Source organism: Fragaria vesca, linkage group LG1, assembly GCF_000184155.1.
Source record: "Fragaria vesca subsp. vesca linkage group LG1, FraVesHawaii_1.0, whole genome shotgun sequence".
Classification (NCBI taxonomy): Eukaryota; Viridiplantae; Streptophyta; class Magnoliopsida; order Rosales; family Rosaceae; genus Fragaria; species Fragaria vesca.
Window position 1 is genome coordinate 9423225 of NC_020491.1, and position 6919 is coordinate 9430143.

The 6919-nt window shown below is 37.8% G+C and overlaps 1 non-coding gene across 1 annotated transcript; it reads right to left on the bottom strand.

The window, feature by feature from the left end:
• Positions 1–1275: 1275 nt before the first annotated feature.
• Positions 1276–4095, bottom strand: LOC101302690. Its single transcript, XR_183710.1, has 2 exons — positions 3902–4095; positions 1276–1598 (listed from the first exon to the last, which is right to left on the bottom strand). It is a non-coding gene; the product is annotated as an uncharacterized LOC101302690 (transcript).
• Positions 4096–6919: the final 2824 nt, after the last annotated feature.

Below are 6919 nucleotides of genomic sequence, written 5' to 3' on the forward strand. Positions count from 1 at the left end.
AATTTACCTTTTACTGGCTAAAATTTTACCATTTTTACCGTCGTCATATTTTTCTCCTACGAATAATTCTCCGAAAATAACCGTCCCCCAAACCCCTCTAAGGACCAATTAAACTATAAATTTATTGAAGGAGACTGTAAAAATCTTATTATAATCAAGCTAGTAAATAAGGTAAAAATTTAAGGATCGGGATGTCACATCTCCTCTCTCTCATTTGCCCGATCATGCCTTGACTCAACTGAGCCACCACGTTCCCCAACTCTCTCAAGCTTGTCATCTGGAAACTCAGTTACCGCCTCTGGAACGCCTGCGTCAATCTCTCCAACACCACCTCCCTCCGCTCCCTCCCTTCCTCCAGAGCCGAAGAGCACGCCAAGCTCCGCCACATCACCGCTGACCTACTCTTCGTCGCCGGTGAAGTTTCCGGCGTTCCTTCCCCGACGATCAAGTCCACCTCATTCTGCCACAAGATCGGCGTCAAATGACATGTGCTTCGGAAGTTCGACCTCGCTTCGCCGTGCTTCGAGAGAGCTACTGATCCGCTCTCGAAGATCGGAATCGACACAATCTCCGACGCTGGCGAGAAGAAACTGTTTCTGGATTTGAGCATCGCGAGGTCAAAAACCGCCTGGGAGGTATCGGCTCCAGCTTTGAACTCTCTCTCTCTCTCTCTCTCTCTCTCTCTCTCTCTCTCTCTCCACTTTTCTCGTTTTTTTGCTTTTTCTGTTATTGTGAATTTTGGTTGGATTTGTGTATTTTACTTGTTAAATATATTGGTCACTGTGGCATTTTTTTCTTGTATTACTGAGAAGAATTATTATTGTGGTAATTATATTATATTGAATATTGAATGTTGGCAATGGCAAAGATGAAATGGAAGTATTGTCACACCCTGACCTTAAGGTATGACTAAATGTGATAGAGTAAGTTGAAAATAGAAAACCTGACGAATTTTTTTTTTTTTTAAACCTTGGAAGTAAGCAAGACATCATAACTAAATAACTAAAACTTTGGCTGCATTGGCATAATGGAAGAAGTAAGAATCATTCTGTTGGAAACAAGGAGGTGGAACATGAGAAAGTTAAACATCTCACGAAACACAAATATCTTCCTTTTCCAATGAGTTGTAAACCAGAGTTGTAAACATAATATAATGAATAATACTTGTTTTTCCAAAACTCATTTGCATTGTATAGTAGTCTAATAGTAATACACAAAAGTTCAAATACAATTTTAAACATAGCTTCTTTTCCTGGTTTAATTCTCCTCAAAGATACAAAAGGAACAACATAATTTGATATGCAAAAAGTATAAGAACAAACTTTGCATTTGATACAATATAATTCTTAGATTTCAAAACCATCCATCACATTGGTACCAAAACCTTTACCAGATTGCTGCCTCAAAGCTACATAGAAATTCTAACATTCAAAACAAGGTAACATCAACAACATACTCAATTCAAATGTAACAAAGCAATGCAGTCCAAGATAACACAAGCACCCGGACACAAGCGAAGCATAGCCAACACCATCACATAATAATACCAAAACTTCAATTACTCCAGAGCATCATTAACTTGTCCATTTATGGACTACCTGAAAACAACAAGAATATAGGGAATGAGCTTCACAAGCTCAGTGGGTACAACAAAATAATCTTTATAACAAAGACTCTAATTCAATATGCACTTGGAACATGAAAAGGCAGGAACATGGTTGAAGATTAAGTAAGATAACCAAAGAGGTGAGATCAAACCTCAATAATTGATGCTGCACTTGCGAAAGAAAGCTAGAGATTCAATGGCAATATAAATGAATTCGACTCAAAGATAACACTGAAACTGTGGATATCAAACTGTACCAAGTATAACAAGCATCAACAATATACATGAATGAAATAGAAGAAGTCTGATCAAAAGGATAACTTGACAACAAGAGGTTAATAGATAAGACTACCATGAACCAACAGAAGTGTCAATAGGAATACTCATGATATTCATAGAACTTTCTTTCACACGAATTCAGCAAATCCTTAAGATGTCGGTTAGAGCCCACCGCCCAGCTATACCACCGAGCAAACCTCGCACATGCGGTACCCTGATCAGGTTTAGGGTTAAACAACCCAAGGGAGGCACAATCCCCACACACAATTCACTGGGCCTAACCGAACAGAACATTTGAAATCCAAACATTTCTTTCCAGGAAGTTTCACTTTCTCAACCAACAGATCAAACAAGGATTTCATAAACAAACTTGAAATCCCTTTTCAGAATGTAACGAGATACTGCCCAGAAATGATATTATAACATGAACCTCTGTTCTTTCAATAGAAGGGAATTTGAACAGAGCAGACCTTTATATGAAGACCAAATGGGCAGACACAAATACGTTTAGAACAATGAGGTAGAGAAACTTGAGTTCATAAACTCACAGATGAAATGAAGTAATCATCAAAGAATGGAAGCTTGTTTCCAAGTACTGTAAAGTAGGGATAAGAATCAGATTTTCAATAGCTAGGTGGACATGAGGCAAATATCATTACATGATTTTTGAACAAGGACAGCGGCAAGCATAAATAAGACTAATCAAAAGATGGGACCTGGTATTTACATAAATAGAGTTGCTTTGAGGAGTCAGTATGAAGCTGCATTTAGGAACCAGATTTTTAATACCAAGAAACCTGAAGACCGATAGGGAAGAACTTGACCAAAAAGGAACCAGTAGTATGTAGTATTCCAAAAGCAATGTATTGAGGTTCACTAAAGATAAGAGTAACATTTTGAAAATGCCAACCGATCATAGTTTTATGACTCTTTGAGGTTTTCCTTGTATAATGGATATGGAGCGTTGGATTTAAAGCATGAGAGGCTCACAAAGCTTATAATTGATTTAACAAGTTCTGACAAACAGTTTGGTTTGGCACTTTACAGTAATGACTCAGTAATATACGAAACATGAATCAAAGAGACTTGGCTTCAATAAGTTTCACAGGAAAGATTCTTTTAAAAACATGAAAAGAAGTCTTTAATACACATGGAGGTTAGCTCTTAACATGAAAGAAATCTGAACAAGATGAAATAATACCTTACTACAAAGCTTGCACAAAGAGAACCAAAGGAGGGTATAGATAGCAGGGTACTTTAAGAATCTCCAGATCAAGGATTATCAACATAATTACTTATCAAAAGAAACAAAGCATGATTTTTATTAATACCAAACTGTAGTGATCAAATGCTGTTAACAAAAACTTTATAAGAATAACCAAAACAGTAGTATAGTTTACTCTCAATAATTGCTCAAGGGCTAGATCCATGGCAGAACTCAAATATCAAATATGGATAGTAGAAACAGTAGTTATGTTTGATAGTTTGTTGAAGAACCAAATCAAATTTTCGGAACAAGATTAATGAATATTTTATTAGTAAGGAAATCAACATTTGGACAACAGAACCGACATGATACCATTAAGTATGATGGATGTATTTGTAGTGCAAAACAAATCTTGGTAATTGTCGACAACGAACAAGCATTTCAATTATAAAGTTCAAAAGTATAGGCAGTAGAAAGAATGAGAACTTTGTTTTGAATCAATCACAGAATGGAACTTGAACACACTACAAAGGAATCCATCAACATTAAGAGTCGTCAAAATTAGAACATCCAAGACAAGGGTGTTTACTACCCAGAATTGATTGATAACCACAAGTGCAGATCATCACCAACAAAAGAGATCAAGGTCCCAAAGAAGTATTGAAACTCCATAACTCACGGAGTGACAAGTGATCAAAGCTTGTCAAGTTGCAATTAAGAACAATCGCATAGGCAACATTCCAACACAATCATACCAAATACACATCAAACTAGAATCAAAGCTAGAATGAAAAGTTTGTTTTCCCTACCTCAAATCCAAGCAATCAGCAGCCAAAACTTCAAGAGAAGCAACAAAACTCCAAAGCAATCACGCTATACCAGCACCCAAACAATCCCAAAGCAATCAAGCCACTGGAGTTGGACGAGATAAACAAGAAGTTTCAAATCTTGGACAGTGTCCTCGACGACTCTTTGAAGCTATTGAGAAGTGTAGATTTTTCTTTGAAGCTTTGGGGTGAGTGAATTGATGTTTGGAACGAAATAGGAGAAGGAAGAATCTGGAAAAAGGGAGAAGGAGGACGTGTATGGTCAAAGGATTAAGGACACTGGGGACAGACAAATCAATGGCAAAGAGCAAGCAACGTGTTCTTCCAGAATGGATGTTTCTTTTCCCCAAACAGATACTTTCCATGCCAAAAAAATAAGTAAATAAGTAAAAACTATATAGAAAAGAAAATCTAAACTGAAATTATATTGGTAAACCAAAATAGCAATAAAAATCTATTCCTAATTATATAATGAAACACATACAGAAGAAAGAATAAAAATAATTAAATTAAATAACCTATTTAAGATTGAGATCATTACAAGTATGATGTTTGTTGGTGGGCTTTTATGCATTTGGGGGGCAGTAACGGGGTTTCTAGAGTTAGAAAGTTAGTTTTTAAGGGTTAAAAAAAGAGTTTCTACAACATTTGGAGTCAATAAGTCGATTACTAGGGGTCAGTAACTGAGTTACTGGGGATTACTGGGGTCAGTAACTAAATTTATAGGGTCAGTAACTGAGTTTCTAGGGTAACCGAGTTACTGGGGGTCAGTAACTGAGTTTTTTGGGTTAGTAATTGAATTTCTGGGTTCAGTAACTGAGTTTCTAGGGTTAGAAACCGAGTTCCTGTAATCGGTCGCCGGAGTAACCAAGTTACTGGGGATCAGTAACTGAGTTTGTTGGGTTAGTAACTGAATTTCTGGGGTCAGTAAGTGAGTTTCTAGGGTCCGAAACTGAGTTCCGGCGATCAGTCTCCGGAATAACCGAGTTACTGGGGGTCAGTAACTGAATTACTGGTGACCGAAAAAATTCTGGTGACCGGAGTCCGGCGGCCGATGTCCGGAGATCCGGTGAGCTGCCGGCAAAGTCTTTCTTCTCTCTCTTACACTTTCTCTCTCGAAGCATATACAAGGAGCAAGAGTAAAAATGTCTCAAAAATATTATTTTATTATAAATTTAATAAATATTTGTGTATTTAGGCACAAATAAGTTAATCTTTCATTCAATTGGGATCAATAATCTTATTATCATTGGAATGGGGTTTGACTTTTATTTTTTTGTGCAAATAGGCTTTTTTCCTAAAGAATAAAGGGAGTTATAGTTTGAGTTCTTGGGCATAAATGAATTAAATGGGAACTGCTGTTGTTGAGTTTATATTCGTTCTCCTATGTCCAACAACCAAATACTTTAGATGGGTTCGGCTTTCGATGACACAATCCTCTCAATGTGTAGGCTGGATGTATGTCTTAACACAATCCTCTTAAATGAATCCAGTTTCGTCCTCCTTGGAATGCCAATAGGGTCAAACTGTCATTAACAGATTAACTTACTATATTGTGCAGTGTGTGTTGAATAAACAAAGGTTGAAGAAGAGAGACGAAATGTTGAGAAAGAAACAGGAGTAGGGTTTGTTCTTTAAATATAAGGCAATACTAAGACCTAGTTTGATACAACTTCGTTTTTAAGAAAAGAGAAAATGCTCATTTAGTACTAATTGTGACCCTTCATTGCCCATTTCAATAACAATCTTTTATATGAGCCCATTTGAATGAAAGTAAATTTTCTTTTTGCCCAAATAGCCAAATCTTTACTAAAGTCTTAACAAACTATATTATTTTAAGATTATTTTGCCCCCACCTCTTCAAATGAAAAGACTTGGCCGAAACCTCGGACTCCGGCCACACGCCGCCGGACTCCGGTCACCGGAATTTCCCATGTAACCAGTTACTGATCCCCAAAAACCAGTTACTGACCAATTAATAACTCCTAATAATCAGTTACTGACTAGTTACTGACACCTAGTAACCAGTTACTGACCCCTAATAATCGTGTTACTAACCTCTAATAATCAGTTACCGACCCCAATAATTTAGTTACTGACCTCCAATAATCAGTTACTAATCACAATAACTTGGTTACTGACCTCCAATAATCAGTTACTGACCCATAATAACTTGGTTACTCAATAACTTAGTTATTGATCTCCAATAAACAGTTATTAACCCCCATTAATTTGGTCACTTGACCCTTATTAATCAGTTACTAAACCCCAATAATCAACTTCTACTGAGATTTTACTGGGGGCAGTAAACTTCTATTTGGGGTAATAAACTTCTACTTATGTCAATAAATATTTATTAAGGGGCAGCAGTGATGTTTACTGACACTAATAAACGTTAGAAAAGGAAAAGTTGATCTTTTTACTGTCGTAAATCCTCATATAAAAATTTACTGGAGGCAATAATGCTTAAAAAATTTACTACCCGTAGTAAAATGTTCAAACATTATTATCAGCCTATAAAGGCAACCAAACCTACCAAAAGAATTGCCCTTGCCACACAAAACTCACACATAGACCACTCTCTGACCGTCACCGGCGTCGACCTCAGCGGACAAGCTTGCACAACAACCAGCAACTAACCTAGAGCAGCACTGTCCTCTCTGACCGGTCATACTAGTCGCGCCGCCTCCTAGAGGATGCGATTGTCCTCAACCCGCCAAATCAGTCCATATCCGAGCTAGAGCTCGGCGTCCTCGACGACGCCGATCGGAGGACAATGACCATGGAGGATGATTGTGGGGATAGTGATGACGATGGCTAGCTTAGTGCCAAGGCGGAGGTGGCGGGTAGGCGCTGCACGACGGCAAACAGATCTGAGATCGGGGAGGGATGGTAGACTCTGATGATGATAGGGGTTTGGCGAAGCAGAGCGTCGGTGGATGAAGGATGTGAGCTTTTGCTTTGTTGTTTTGATACGGAGGAGAGAGAGAGAGAGAGAGA